Source organism: Lepisma saccharinum, chromosome 30 (genome assembly GCF_977018435.1).
Source record: "Lepisma saccharinum chromosome 30, izLepSacc3.1, whole genome shotgun sequence".
Lineage (NCBI taxonomy): Eukaryota > Metazoa > Arthropoda > Insecta > Zygentoma > Lepismatidae > Lepisma > Lepisma saccharinum.
Genome location: NC_139258.1, coordinates 9,613,593 through 9,630,069, shown reverse-complemented (window position 1 = coordinate 9,630,069; position 16,477 = coordinate 9,613,593). Strand labels below are relative to the sequence as shown.

The following is a 16,477-nucleotide window of genomic DNA, read 5'->3' as shown; positions in this document are numbered from 1 at the left end:
TGTAAACGAACGGCTTTGAGAAGTATGTTGTAGGCTTTCCTTGGTCGAAGTTCGAAAGAACGGGGAAGGAAAGGTGTAGTGTTGCTTTGAAGTTGTTTGCATTCGCATTTAGGGGGCAATAACGACCCCACGAAGTGAACTGGTTTCATGTTTGTGTAGTGCGTGAGTTGCAGTTCATCCAAGGGTCTCGCAGGTGAGTTTGTTGCTACGCGTGAATACGCGCGCAGGCAGTCTTTTTAATTGTGTTGGGGTTGGGTTTTTTGTTTAAATGGATAACATTCCTGTGCTGGCCTTGCAATGGAATCTGGCCGTCCTTGTTTTTGTCTTCCTTTTTGTTAGTCTAACGTAGGGAACGTTGATCGCTCGAACACCTGTTGCACTGGTTGAGCATGAAATTTTGCCAAAAGTTTGAATAAGTTTGACAGATGAAACGCGAGAAATTCACCCCGTATCTGTTTACATTGCGTGACAACAGCTGAACGAAAGTTCACAACGTACTCTCGTTAAATGCAGTGTGACGTAATATTAAGATACGGGAATATTATACTATTCGTGTCTTGAGAAAGCTATTGCCTTTTACGATTGGTTGGAAGATGTGTGCTTTATGAAAACGTAAGTTTACGATTATAATTAGCTACGTCTATACCAGTGCACTACGTAAGGCCTATTTGAACTGCTTCTTACTGATTTCTGACGTAAGGTTAATCGACAGCATGAGAAAGACAAATACACCTTTAGGAAATTCAAAATTATCCAAAGTCTCATTATTTACAACAAGTGTCACAACAAATTTGAGAACGACTGAAGATGACTGGACCCCTCTCCGATTTTCTTCATATTTGGCATACTCACTAATTGAGGCCTCCTAATCACGAATCTGAAGTTAAAAGTTGTCGGAAACGTCTAAAAATTGCAAAATAAACGAAAATAAGGCGTTTTCGGAATGGAAACCGCCGATTTTCGCGAAATATTTTGTTTCACAAGCAAATATATATATATATATATATATATATATTCCTGATACTACCACGACACCAAATTTTAACTGTTTGCCTAACCTAACCGAAACTAACCTAACCACACGTCAATAGTTCGTGGGGCTAGCGTGAATGGTTCGCAATTATTTTGCAATTTCTAGACGTTTCCGACAAATGTTAACTTCAGATTCGTCATTAGCAGGCCTCTATTAGTAAGTATGTCAAATATGAAGAAAATCTGAGAGGGGTCCGGTCATCTTCAGTCATGCGGATTAAAATGTCCCGGAGTCCTGAATGTCAGCTGTTATCTGTTTGTGCTGTTGCTACTGTGAATACAAAATTGAATCAACTTTATCAAGACAACCTAGAAATGACAATTTGTAATTACACAAAACAAAATGAATGTATAGATGCATCCTTTTGAAGCCGTAATACAGTGGCGGCGATAAGGAAAAGTAGTGTCCTTCCCCCCCCCCGCTTTTTGGAACCCAATCGCTTCAAAATGAAATACTATAAATGTATTTACATAAAATAATTAAAGTTAAAAATTATCATTTGACATAACTGAAGAACTGTGAAACGTACTTAATCTCACTGTAACATACTACCATTTTACATATAATGAAGCACAATTGGGTGGAGGGAGTCGCGAAACTTTGATGCAACAATGCCTTTGTTTTAGTTTTCTACAGCATGCAGCTCTTGTGTAGACACTTTTGGCGCAACAATGCCTACAAACTTTCTTATTTCTCCCTCCGCGCACTTCCTTTGACGTTTTTTACGACTCTTGAAATAATATTACGAAGTTGAAGTTCGTTTGCTATGACAGATATGCTCGCCAAATTTGCGTACAAGAAGAAACTTAAAAGGTAATAATAAAAAAATACAATAATACCAAATACTAAATCTCGTCATTCCGGGAGCAAATAAAGTTTGTCCTGGCCATTCTCAGAGGCTGGCAAACCAATTGTTAATCACACAATGGATCCAAATAACAAAAATTATTGAATATTAAATAAAAAGAGTTAACTATTATCTTCCCATCACCATTACCGAAATCGCATCGGTAATTGTATTTTTTAAAAATAACTATTGTTCTTATGGTTTACCTGCTAAATTCAGAACTGGATAATTTATTTGCCAGAATAAATCATTACTTATTACAAATGAAAATTGGATTCTAATATATTTCAAAATCCAGTAACTTCATTTCATGAATGTCAAATATGTGAACATACAAATTTATGAGTTTATTGGTGTTTGTGGCGTAACACGTTACTTTGGGGTGAAGCAACGGCAAAGATATTACTATCATACAGCAATGTCGGTTTTGTAACTTCCCCCACCTTTGGGCATTTTTAGGGGGGATGAGGCTGTAGCGTATTTAGGATTTCTTTACATGAAAATCTGCGGGATTTTTTCTAGGAAGGAGCAAGCAAGGTATTTTTTTGCCGGGGGGGGGGATAAAGAAGGCATATTTTCTCCCATAATGTTGAAGCCCCCTCAAAAGAACAGTAGTACTTCAGTCTGAAATTATCATGTTCCTTCACCGCCCTTATAGTAATATAAATTACTGTGAGTGAAATGAAATTGTGTGAAACATAATTTTAAGGTAGGCATTCATTTTTGAAAGATGAACTTGATGTTTCATATGAATGTCATGATGAAAAATGACTGCCGCAACCGAATTGCGCACACTTTAGATCCAGGATTGCGCACAACTCTCACTGACCTGTTTTGCGCACAGATTTTGATCGAACGTTGCCACTTTGATAGCTTTAATGTCTGTGCGCAAAACTGTTTTTTTTCTCTAGACAAGAAGAGGGAGAGAGAGAAATTAGAAATAAAATAGTAAATCATACAATTTTCTCAAACTCAAAAGTTAGGTTAGGTTAATGACTGCAAAAACACGTGTAAGTCCACACAAACAAACACAACAGAAGTGAGAACGGCTTGAGAACATTTTACATCTGACAACATCGCCCCATTCTTTTGTGCGCAATCCTGTACATTGTGACAGCTTCTCAACGGCTTATTAGATACCACTGATAAAACCGGAAAAGTGTGCGCAATCCGGCTGTAGCCAAAAGAACACGTTGATATTTTGTCTAATGCATTATTGACTATTTGCCTTTAAACTTAAGATTCAAGAACTTAAATTGTTCGGGTAAAATTTCTACAATCAAGCCTTTCAAGCATAACTTAAGCTGTGATGTTTTTGTGATGCTACTTGAAAACAAAATTTCAGCCTTAATCCTTATAACGTGTGCTCAAATAGTCAAAGAGAATTGCTGTCGTTATGTAACCATTATAACAAACTATAAAATTCCTATAATTAGCATTTCATTTGGCAGACAAGCCCAAAAAGCGTATATGACGTTTTGTATACGCTCTTTGGACAAGTCAGGCAATAGTAAAAATCGAGGTAAGATTCTTTTGCAGAATATGTTTGGAATTTTCCCGCCAAGTTGCTAACGGCAATTTCAGCAAAGTTTCACTGACCCCCTTTGTGACACAAATTCCATGTTTACGGAATATTTTCAAAGCACATTTATTTAACGCTTTGTAAACAAGATGAAGTTAAGGTTATAATGTTTGGTCTTCCATTTAACTATTAATTATGATTTTTGTTTAACATCTATATATATGCTCCAATGAAACAAACAAAATAATTGATATGCGTTATCCAGTGGCGACGATTAGGGGGGAGGGGAGGCAATTGCCCTCCCCCCACTTTTGCCCCCGTACTATGCTAAAACTTATATACACATGGAAATAAACTAACTTTGCCCCCCCCCCCCCGGTTTTGGAACCCAATCGCCGCCACTGACGTCGCATTATGCTAAAACGCAATTCAAATAGCATGCATGAACCATATTTAGCGTCAATCCATTTCTTAGTCTAGGTCATATTGTGGTTGATTTCTTATGACCTTTTGTGTACTTATTGACTTGTGTGAGAAATCTATACATTTCATCATTTTTTTAAAATAATATACTGCTGGACAATGAAAACCGGACACTTTAATATTTGACATCTGAATTGCAATAACAGCTCGCAGATATATTACAGAATGTTCGGCAGATCATGTAGTACCATATGCACCATTCATAGGCTCGGACTTTGTTTATGCATTCGTACTTAATTCAGTTTCTGCAACATTTAGTTAGCCCTTGTACCAGAGCTTTTATCGACCCATTGCATTATCACAGAAAATGCAAGTGTCCGGTTTTTTTTTGTCCAGCAGTATATAAATATACATCTATGGTGATGGATCAAGATTTGTCATAAATATGCATCTAGAAAACCAACCTATCAGACTTGTAGCAGCACATGCTTGTGGGAACATCGAAAAAAATCCCATATAGGACATAGAAATGCCTGACACGAAGAATACCCAAGGTCATTTGCACAAGCTGATGTGAGGTCTCAACCAGCCTGACACCAGGGGACCTTTGGAATGGGCCAAATTGGACGATACTTATCTCGTTCAGTCAGTGTAGCAACAAGAACGTAAGTATTTTCTTAGCGCAGGGAAATTGACTTTTGTTATTTGGCTCTGCTTTTCTGCCACATTTGACTAATCGCGACGATTAAGGCGAGTGATGATATGTTGAAATTGACGATGAGGGATGTTACTCTGAGATCACCCATGCCAACGGCTTGATTTGAACCCGGGACCTCAGACGTCGTAGCGCGCTGTGAAAGTCGCAAACACCCCGCTTTAATATTTTATATTCAAACCGTTTTCGCTCCGTATATTATTCCTAGACTAAAATCTCTTAAACTGAAAACAATTGATTACTAACAATCATGTCCAGTAGCATGCCCAAGAAGGGCGGTGGGAGTTAACCCCCCCCCCCCCTTTGTTCAGTATTCCTTAAAAAAGAACGTCAAAGGAAGGAAAAAATGACAATGTGGGGCTGACTACTAAAAAAGTAAACGTACTCCCCCCCTCGAAAACCCTGGACACGCCACTATTCACGTTATCCATTATCCTTCACAATCATTCTAACAATATCACCTATCAGTGGTTATACTGAGTCCAAGGTCTGGGCTATGTCACATGGTCCTAGGCTATGAATAGAAATAAGTTTACCAACCCCTAAGAAATCAGGTTGCAAACTCATAGGAAATCAGGTTGCAAACTCATAAGAAATCAGGTTGCCAACTCACAAGAAATCAGGTTGCCAACTCACAAGAAATCAGGTTGCCAACTCACAAGAAATCAGGTTGCCAACTCACAAGAAATCAGGTTGCCAACTCACAAGAAATCAGGTTGCCAAACTCACAAGAAATCAGGATGCCAACTCACAAGAAATCAGGTTGCCAATTCACAAGAAATCAGGTTGCCAACTCACAAGAAATCAGGTTGCCAACTCACAGGGAATCAGGTTGCCAACTCACAGGGAATCAGGTTGCCAACTCACAGGGAATCAGGTTGCCAACTCATAGGGAATCAGGTTGCCAATTCATAGGAAATCAGGTTGCCAATTCATAGGAAATCAGGTTGCCAACTCCTAGGAAATCAGGTTGCCAACTCCTAGGAAATCAGGTTGCCAACTCCTAGGAAATCAGGTTGCCAACTCCTAGGAAATCAGGTTGCCAACTCACAAGAAATCAGGTTGCCAACTCACAGGGAATCAGGTTGCCAACTCAGGAAATCAGGTTGCCAACTCACAAGAAATCAGGTTGCCACCTCCAGAATCACCATCATCATCTCACTGATATGAATAATTTTATTTACAATTTCTGATCGATTTTTCTGCTGTATTTTATTCTCTAGACTTCAGGCTTCGCAGATAGCTTAGCTAGCCTAGAATATACGCTCCTGTCACGTATAGAACAATATAATATGTTATGAACGAAATTTCTTATTTTAGAGTAGCATAGTTATCGCTGAGCCGTAGAAGTTTGTTGCCGATAATATTTGGTGTTTTCTCATTGTACGTAGTTTTCTTCCACTTGTAATCACAACAATGAGATTAAGAATACCATGAAAATGTGGAGCGCGCACAGAAAAACTGCAGAGGCCAGGACTCGAACCTAAAACTTTCAGATGCGAGGGTGAACTGCACACTGCCCTCTGCCACAGAAGTGGCTACATTGATATGTTTAATTGACGTTGTTGGTTTCGATTTTTTAAGCTGAACTGAGAAATTGCGGAAAACTGAAATCTTACGCCTGAAAAGAGAAACAGTGTCAGACCCGTACCCAGGATTTTTGGGGTGGGGGGGGGGGGGCAGATCCGAAAATGTGTTTACACGTATATTGTGGGTGATATTTATAAAATATCAAAAAATTCCTTTACCAACTGGTTCAAAATGTCAAGAAATTACAAAATAGTTGAAATGTTTTTAAAAAGTGTTCGTACTTTCCATGAATATGATCTTACTGATTTCATACGTATGTAACTTATGTCTTTATTTTGTATATGTTGCTGTTGGTGTAGATTTGTTAATGGTCTCTGGAAATGAAATATTTCAGTATGCTCTCATCACCCTCATCGTCGCGATCAGCCAAAAGTGGCAGAAAAGCGACGCTAAAGAACAAAATTAAAATCAAATCAAAACTTCTGCACTATACCTCTCTCCAGAAACAATCCATTTATTTATACAATGACAAAACCGAAATTCTTGCAAAATCTAAAAAAATCGTCAATGTTGTTTTCGTAGGTTTTTATAGGAGGGGAATGACCCCCCCTTGCCCCCTCTGGCTACGGGGGGATAGATAGTGGCAGCACTGAACCTTTCCACCCACGAAGAGTTAATTCGTGATCATTTTGCTTTTACCCTCGCGTCACACCCCAAACGTTGAAGAAATAAATCCTGCCATGCAGATGAAAATGTTTTGGAATAGACTCGCAAGGCAGTTAGTCGTGATGAGGGCTTTCATCGTCAGAAATAGAATGTGTTCCTGAAAGAAAAGTGAAGGTGGGGGGGGGGCTGTAAACAATTGGGGAGGTCTTCCTGTGCAGTGCTGTTGGCCAGCCAGCCCCGATGTAATGGTTAGCGCATAGGTACCCAAACTTTTTCGTTTCACGGCGCCCGTAGTGTTTCAAGATTTTCCGTGGCGCGCAAGTCAAAATGTAGGCCTATCTAACACATGGAACAATGATATATCATTGAGTGAATTTCATTGAAAATGTTGGAACATTTCGTGGCGTCCCTGTAAGCCAGGCACGTCGCACACTGGGAGGGTTCAGGGGGTCCTGATCCCCCGAAAGAATTAGCAAGTATATAAATTAAATAATGAAAAGGTACTTGTGTAGCAGTTGCTGTATGATAGTTATTTCCTCTCAACTTACTGGAAGGCAAGAATTATATTGGGATCATATGGCCTTCATGGACAACGTCGAGGAAGATGTAGCCATACTTCTACTTGTGATAATATGCATAAAATATTAATCAGTAACTTTTACTTTTCGTGAACTGCGTATAACATTTTTTGTTATTCTGTAAGTGTCAAATTCTCTATCTATTTGACATTAATATCCTTGCCTTGTTTTTATACAAATTTGGTGATGTTGAATACACGTGAGCTAGATAATGAATACGTGCTGTTATATCTATATTCTTATACCGTATTTTTGCCTATTGAATCAAATTAATTAATTTAATACATTAACATTTTGATCATAACCTAATAATTATTATTATTTGTAAATATATTTCCTAGATACGTAACTGCTCTGAACATGTTTTATTTTAAAATCTACAAAGAAATGTATGAATATTTGTTTATTAAACATATCACAGCCAAGTGCCTAATTGCAGCGTTCGAGAAACAGCTTGTAAACTGAAGATTTGCACATGCAAGAGCTAATTCCAAAAATTTGTAGTTTTCAATATTTACAAATTTAAACTATGTATTGAGAATATATAGCTAATTATAAATTATAATGCATTTTTATTTGGCATTTTAAAGGATTTTTAAGTCATTAAATGCCTTTCACCAGAGCCCCTAGTGGCGTAGCGTTGTGTACTAATCACTTTGCCGCTGAGATGGGCGTCCAGAAGGGGGGGGGGGCAAGGCCGGCCCCCTGGAAAATTAAAATCAACCAAAAATTAAGTATTTCACACATATAATTTCATTTTAGCCAGAATAATATGTGTTAATTATTGCATGAACACCATAAATTCAAATTTAAGCAATGTTTTTTTTAGGTAACAACACTATGTTTTGGGAAAATGTGCCTTGTTTGCCCCCCTGGAAAAAATCCTGCGGATGCCCATGCGCGGAGGTCGTCCTGACAATGTGGATTCTCGTAGCAGACCTTGGATAAATCTGGGAAGGGTGTATTTGCATGTGAGGCGAATCACGTGATACTCATATGATACTGGTAGAGAAGGTGCATTGCTTGCAATATTTTTCATGACGGAGGAAGTCTCTTCGGAACAAGACACCAATTTATGTCGCTCGGACTGTACCCTTCTCTTTCCTGCATTTTTTCAAAGCTCATTTCCGGCTTCCAGAAAGTTGAAGAGAACCATGGGGTGTTTAGAGGGGCCGATTCCCCCTCCCCGAAATGGCTAAAAGCTTAAACTATAACAATAGGTCGCCGCAGCTGTAGATAAAACTAAAAATAATTCAGGAGTCAGCATATACCGGGTGGTCCAAAAGTCCCGGAACGGTCACATATCGTGAGAAATACACATCGAATTGGAAAACGAGAAAATACATGTTTAATAAGCGAAAGAAAGCTATTCAATGATATTACACTTGATTCCGCACCCCCGGCCCCTGGGGGTGGGGGGGGGACAACTGTGAAATTTTAAATGGAAACCCCCATTTTGTATTGTAGAATCGGATAGAGGACTTTATTCCGAGTCCAACTAGCTATCAACCTCCTCCTAGCTCAATTAGGAACGGAGATATGGCGATTTTAAATTTTCGTAGGAGGTAGACCCTATTGAAAGGTCTTGACGTGCAGATTCCGAATCTGCAATTGCTTTCATTCTATTTTTTGGGGTTTTTTATGAAATTTTCACTTTTTTTTTTTTTTTTTTTTTTTTTTTTTTTTTTTTTTTTTCGAAAATTTAAAATCGCCATATGTCCGTTCCTAATTGAGCTAGGAGGAGGTTGATAACTCGTTGGACTCGGAATGAAGTCCTCTTTCCGGTTTTACAATACAAAATGGGGGTTTCCATTTAAAATTTCACAGTTGCCCCACCACCAGGGGAGGGGAAGGAAGTGTGATATCATTGAGTAGCTTTCTTTCACTTATTAAACACGTATTTTTTTCGTTTTCCGATTCGATGTGTATTTCTCACGATATGAGACCGTTCCGGGACTTTTGGACCACCCGGTATGTATGATACGTTCTATTGCACAATTACTTCACGCGTCGTATTATTTTACTATTAATATTAACTTAATAATACTCAGCGGTGAACGATGAGACTCGGTGAAGTACACAGACTCCTCTCAGGTACAGGGATAGTGTTAGGCAAAGACAATATTCACAGCACAGAGAAATAAAACCACATTACTGCAGTATGTATAAACGGAAAGGTTTTTAATCTTTATTTATTGCAATTATAATGCAAATATACTTGAGACGAAGGCGAGGATTTCGCTTTGTCGATGAATTGACTCAATTAAAACGCATAAACTCAATGCGTGGCTATCGGCAAGCCTATGATCACATAGACCTAGCTTGCGCCCCGAACTACCACACCAAGAGATATGGAATGATAACTGAGCCAATATTTGCTCTTTAGCCTTTTATTTACAAATTAATCCTTAGGCTAACTTTATTATTTAACGTAGAATGGTTGCAGTATTGTGCATATCATCAATGCATGGCTATCGGCGTACCTATGTTCACATAGGCCTAGCTTGCGCCCCGAACTACCATACCAGGATGTATGCACAACACCGAGGAGTTCTTTTTAAGTTTAAAAGCTTCGACGATCCGTGGCGAAAAAGTGTGATGATTCTTACGCGATATCCTCGCTTTTATACTATTTTCGAGAACACAGATTAAAGTACAGATGAATCACTCACTATCTACAAAAGGATACTATCAACAAAACTGACATCTATACATCCTTTGAAATACAAATTCGTATAGTGCACTCTTGCAAACATGAAGATACATTAAACTACTCATAACAGAGCATAAAATACAACAAACATTAAACAAAATATATACATTACTAATAAGGCGCAATATTACATAGAATAACAAGGAAATTACGCTTTCTTTCACAAAATAAATATATTAGTGACATATTTTCTACTGGAGACGTCACATAAAAATATGGATCATATCATGTATATGAATGAAACTTATAGCTACACATTTTAAAATATGATCTTAAAACAACTAATTTATTAATTAATACAACTGGATTAAAAATAATTAATTCTTGCGGCGGAGTATTGCCAGCCTTCCTAAAGAAGTGGGTGTACAGCCACGACATGATGCGAAATGATTTAAGACTGGTGGGGGGGAGAAAGGTCTTAATCTACAAACCCCCTCCCCACAAATATACATATAAATTATACGATATACATATTTAAAATGTTATTAAAAGTAAAAATTAATTACTAAATTAAAAAAATATTAATATTAATTACCCAAAAATAAATAAATTTGTTACTTTTAAATATATCAGATATTATAATGTTGCAAACTACGTCCTTTACGGTTAAAGATGTTAATAAATTATGAAATAGTTGGTGGTTTTATTATGTATAAGTTTTTATTTAGTTTGTGCTTTATGTTAATATAAATAAATTAATTTCTTATTTATTTACGACTTTGTTTACATGGCGAAGTTAAGGCATTAATGCCTTCTCTTCCACTTAACCAATAACTATAGTGTTACATTTTTCTTTAAATGTAATTGTATTCAATTAAAAAATGAAAAATATAAATTAAAAATAAAGTGACAATAGAAAATAAGGAATAAAATTATAATTAAAATAGAATTAAAGTAATATAGTTTGCATACGAGCAGTCAAAAACTGGATTAACCATTAATCACAGTAGATCATTTTTTACTAACACAATGAAAAATATATCTGAAGAGAAAATTAAAAATAAATGCAGTACAGTTTTTATATGAACACACACACACACACACACTTGCCAACACACAAACACACAAGAAGGCATATTTCATTAGCTAAAGGTATTATTTATTGTTTTCTGGGAATTCATTCTAGGTCCAAAATGTTTAACATGTGTAATTTTAATTTTCTTTTGAATATTACAATTGAGGAAGAGGCTTGGATTTCGGGGGGGGGGGGCAGTCTGTTCCAGTGTCCTGCAGAAGTAACGGTAAAAGAATTGGCGTAAAAGTTAGATCTGTGGAGAGGAATGGATTTCAGAGATTTATCACGTGATCTGGTGTTGCGGGAGTGAAAGTTCGAAAGATAATGAAACCGCCTGGAAAGATATTTTGGATCTTTTATTTCTATATTCCTTTTCGGGAATGTCTGGAGTAGCAACGCGCAGAGGCGAAAGCTTGTGGGCGGGGCCAGACTATGCGGCGCTCTCCTGAATGCAGAATTCCCACAGAACTACTGGACCGCGAATGACCAGTTGAGTCACCCCCCCTCCCGTGCGACCCTTCCCCTCCGCGCGTTCATTGGACGAGGCACACACCGCAACGTGCTCGCAGGACGCGTTCGCGTTCTCTTACTCCAGGCATTCCGGAAAAGGAATGTAGGGCTTTGTACAGTAGGACAAGGTTGTGGTAAATCCTTTTATCACTTAATTTCAATCACGCGACCTTCGCATAAAACGGTGTCAAATGTTCAGAATATTTTATGTCAAATACCAAGCGAATGCAGGCATTTAGCTTGCTCGTGATTAACGTCCGAATAAACAGTGTCACAGTAATCAATTATAGGGAAGACAAGAGATTGAACATTCTTGTTTTATTGTGCATATTGATGTAGATTTGTTAATGATCGATATTATTCTTAATAAAGTATACTTGAAATTAAAAGTAATTGTTTATCTTTTGTTTGTTGTAACAAAAACTCCCCCCCCCCGAAATTTTTTGGTTAGGGGAGATCCCCACCAGGATTTCGCACCCTGAGCCACGGACACTTCTGGGTTCCCACTGTCTTTCTATGGGATCACTGCAATCCAGAGGTGTTCGTGTCTGTACATGGCTACCGGTAAAATATGAATAATTATGCAATACATTTTTTTTTAATGTGGCTGACACTACACACGCAGCATATTTCAAAATTCGGCTGGCAAGAGTGCAAAAATTGATAATGACATGTAAATTATTCGATTTCATGATACACGTGATACAGGAAACTCAATGGAATGCGAAATAACGTAAAACAATACAATAACAAATAATAGAAACAAATTGGCAATTAAAATAATAGTTTTTGATTAACTAACCCTCTAGCCTTCTTAAACCCGAAGGTTTATGACTGCAACAACACAAGCCTTCCATCTGTCCCTATCCTGGGCAATATCAATCCAATCTTTTCCTTTAGATCCATCTCAACGTTATCCCTCCATCTTCGTCTTGGCTCTTACCATCAGGTTTCCCACACAAGAATCCTGTAAACTCTTCGTAAAATTTGTTAATATTATTTTTACTATTCGATTTTTAAATCAACGACATGACTCTCCTACAAAAAATTCTGGTGAAGTCTCTGCCCCCATACCACGAAGGTCGTTATTAGAACTCAGCTTTCAGCTCTTCATACCTGGCGTGGCTCGTGCCTACGTGGGCTGCCAAGGTTGTTCCCTCGGGTGAGGGCCAAACGGGTCCAACCAGGTTGCAAATTTTGGGCAGGCTCCTTCCCTGTTCAACAATACTGCAATGTACTCGACTATCTCAGCTGCCTAATAACAAGAAGGGTTGTTTTTTATAAACTTTGGCAATGCTCATCATGCTGTTTTGTTCATGTAAATCAGATTTTCACGTGACCGGATCATGCTAAGTTTCAGTAAACATTTTCTGGTTCTGACAAAAGATTATTTTAACCCCACTTCATACTCATATAAGCTAACCGTGAGTTAGCACACAGTACACAGCGAAATTCGAACCATTCAATTGTTCTTTTAAGTCCATTTTATGCACAGAAAGGCTAATCGGGACTGGACCTACATTTTAAAGTGGGATCCGAACCACGGGCGCCGAGTTGCCAAATTGATTGGGGGGGGGGGGGGCCTCTGATCACTGAAATAAATTAATGAATGACTCACTCACTCCCTTTTTTAAGTTTTGGCCTCAGTGTTCGGAATCTCATAAAAGCCCATGAATTTCTCAAAAATATCAAAATTTTCATTTACAGTTCGAATGCAAAATGTCAATTGTTCACGGATGGATATGTCACAAGTTTCGTCAACCATGATAGCAAAATATTCCAGACTTTTAATATCTGCTACCACGGAGCGCAAAACAGATCTCCCTAATATATCAATGATCTCGTTCTGAATGTCATGTGAGAGCCATTTGTAGCCCGAACGTTCCATCCACTACCCTAGTTCATGCACAGCGTCTTTTGAAACTCTTTTTAGTAAAAATGTTAACAATACTCATAATTACATACTTAGTATATAGTAATAAGTCATGTGTTTGCTGTCTCTGGTCATAGCCCCCCCTTCCCCCCCAAAGTTGATGGTCTAGAACATTTCAAATGTGTATTTAAAGTTAAGTTCATGTGGCACAATTCAGAGTAAACTTTACAAGAGAAGCAAAATAATACATTTGATCGATCCTCTTAAGCAAAATGATTTGGGGGGCTCTGCCCCCACATCGTTAAAATTGGGGGGCTCGAGCCCCCCAAAGCTCCATGGAGTCGGCGCCTATGATCCGAACCACTGTGACGTGTCTCCACTGGAGATCGAACCCAGGGCTCCTCTACAACACGAGAGATTTACTATTAAATAATTTTATTTTTTTCAGTGCAATGAAAGTAACTGCAATTTCTAATACGGCCTTTTGTTTGTAGGCATAGTTTATGCTTCGGTAAAGAGTCAAGTCCAAGAAAAGATCTGCATTTTCTTCGTATAACTATCAAGCGTTTTACTAAGAATGTTCAGCTTTAAAATAACTAACTAACTCTCTAGCCTTCTTAAACCAGGATGGCTGCAGCAACACAGGCCTTCCATCTTTCCCTATCTTGAGCAAGATCTATATACTCTTTTCCATCCCTACCGATTTCCATTAGGTCCATCTCAACGTTGTCCCTCCATCTTCGTCTTGGCCTTCCTACAGGTCTCTTTCCATCAGGTTTTCCAACAAGAATCCCGTGAACTCTTCTTTCCTCTCCCATTCGTGACACGGCCTGCCCACCTAAGCCTTCTTGATTTAATTATTCTAATAATATCTGGACATGAATACAAATTATGTAACCTTCTCCACTCACCTGTCTCCTCATCCCTTTTAGGTCCAAATATTTTCCTAAGGATCTTATTTTCAAATACTCTCAATTTATGTTCCTCTTTCAATGTAAGGGACCAAGTTTCACACCCATATAATACTACAGGCAACATTACTGTTTTGTATATATTAACTTTTAGTTTCAAAATACAGAAGTAATTTGTGTTCTGCTAAAACTATTCGTGCATATATAAGCTTTCACTTTTTCGTGAATGTATAGAATATCATGTGATCACGCCCGTCAATTGTATGTGTATTGGGTGATAATTTCTACACAAATGAAACATTGATATGGAGTACACGTGCAAATATTATGGAGATTCAAATAACAATTTAAGTACGACGTTATATATATCATCATAACCTGATGGTAAGAGACCTGTAGGAAGGCCAAGACAAAGATGGAGGGATAACGTTGAGATGGACCTAAAGGAAATCGGTAGGGATGGAAAAGAGTATATAGATCTTGCTCAAGATAGGGACAGATGGAAGGCCTGTGTTGCTGCAGCCATAAACCTTCGGGTTTAAGAAGACTAGAGAGTTATATATATATATATATATATATATATATATATATATATATATATATATATATATATATATATATATAAACAATTTCTTCAGTTTGTAATATATGAATAAAGCATGATTGTTTGATTGATTTGGTGTTTTAAGTTCACTTTATGCACAGTAAGGCTAATCGGGACTGGACCTACAGCTTAAAGTGGGATCCGAACCACTATGTGCCTAAACCAGGTACCGAATAAAGCATGAAGTGCAACTTGTCAGCTTTAGTCTGTTTAAGGCCAGGAAGAACAGTTTATGTCCAGCCTGACACGCTGTTCTGAAAAAACCCTAAACCGCCCTCCCTCATCAACCCTTCCCATTTTATGTTCTGATAGGCTAATTGGAGCTGGACCTACAGTTTAAAGTGTGATCCGAACCACTATGTCTCACCACCGGGTACAGAAACTCGTGAGAAAGATTTTTCCCTCCTGACAAACATTCGTGAAGATGTCAGTTATTCACGAATGGTCCTCATTTCAAAGTGAAGCCAAGTGTCACGGTAAATATTTCCTCGTTTCAGAAACCGAAACGACAAAGAGGAATGTCGACCAATATCGCCGACTTTCCCTGCCTCGGAGAAGCTCGCTTTCCTTTTCTTCGATTGGTGGACGCCAGGGCAAGGCTCCGTCACTTCCTCACAGCTTTCTCCCAAGGTTTCTTGCTTTGCATGCATTTTGTTCCACCTTCCCAAAGTGAAGTGATTCTCCTCTTTGTTTTTTTTTCCTACGCGATTTTTGTGTCAACTGCAGATAACATAGAAGCAATTCTAGGGTTTCTTAAATAAACGTAAAGTAAAGCCATTAGTATGCAGTGTTAATAGGGATATTATTGTGTAGTACTTTTAACTATACTGATTCTAACACTGCGTTTCAAGAGCCTCTTCTCTCGTGTCCAGGTGAGAAAAAAAAAACATTTTTGGTGGCGTTTGCTCAAAAATGGAAGGAATAAAACGTTAAACTACTTAAGCCCCTATCACACGGAACTGGATTTCTAGTAGGAATGCCCTAGTTGGCGCTGAACTAACTTTGTAGGTAGCAATCATGGCCGCCTGTCTGACTGCTTGACTGGTTTGGAGGAATAGGACATGTTCTAATTGCTACTTGCTTTCCTCGACTGGATTCTGTGGAACAGCCAATCAGAGCAAAGTTTCGCCATTTGAAGATAATCTGTGAGTGTGCAAAGGAGCGCTTTTGTCTGTGGTTTCAGAGTGTTACTCCAGCATTGTATAACGTAAACAGCATGAATGGCACGTCGAGTTACACCATCTATGCTGATTGCACGGTGTTTACATTTGAAACAACTAAAATATTCTTCCATACGTGTACAGTAAACGTTGTAAAGTATGTATTTAAGCAGCGCCATTGTTTTGTACCTAATTAAGTTTTATACGAGACGTTAATCCTCTCGGTTGAATAGTTATCGGCTTTTAAAAATGTGATACATTGTTTACGTCTCACGCGGCCGCCATTACAACTTCCCTCATATGGGAAGAAAAGTCTATCGCTACATTGATAAGTATCGTATGAGGCGAAAACTAGCAAATTGGTAGCAAGTCCAGCG

At 38.2% G+C, this 16,477-nt stretch overlaps 1 protein-coding gene across 1 annotated transcript in view; it reads left to right on the top strand.

Moving 5' to 3' along the window:
• Tsp66E (Tetraspanin 66E) overlaps positions 1-16,477 on the top strand; it is a 99,979-nt gene continuing 83,502 nt past the window's right edge. Inside the window, exon 1 of the mRNA XM_083115559.1 lies at positions 1-193. The gene's annotated coding sequence lies outside the window, so the exon portion shown is untranslated. The remainder of the gene's footprint in view (positions 194-16,477) is intronic.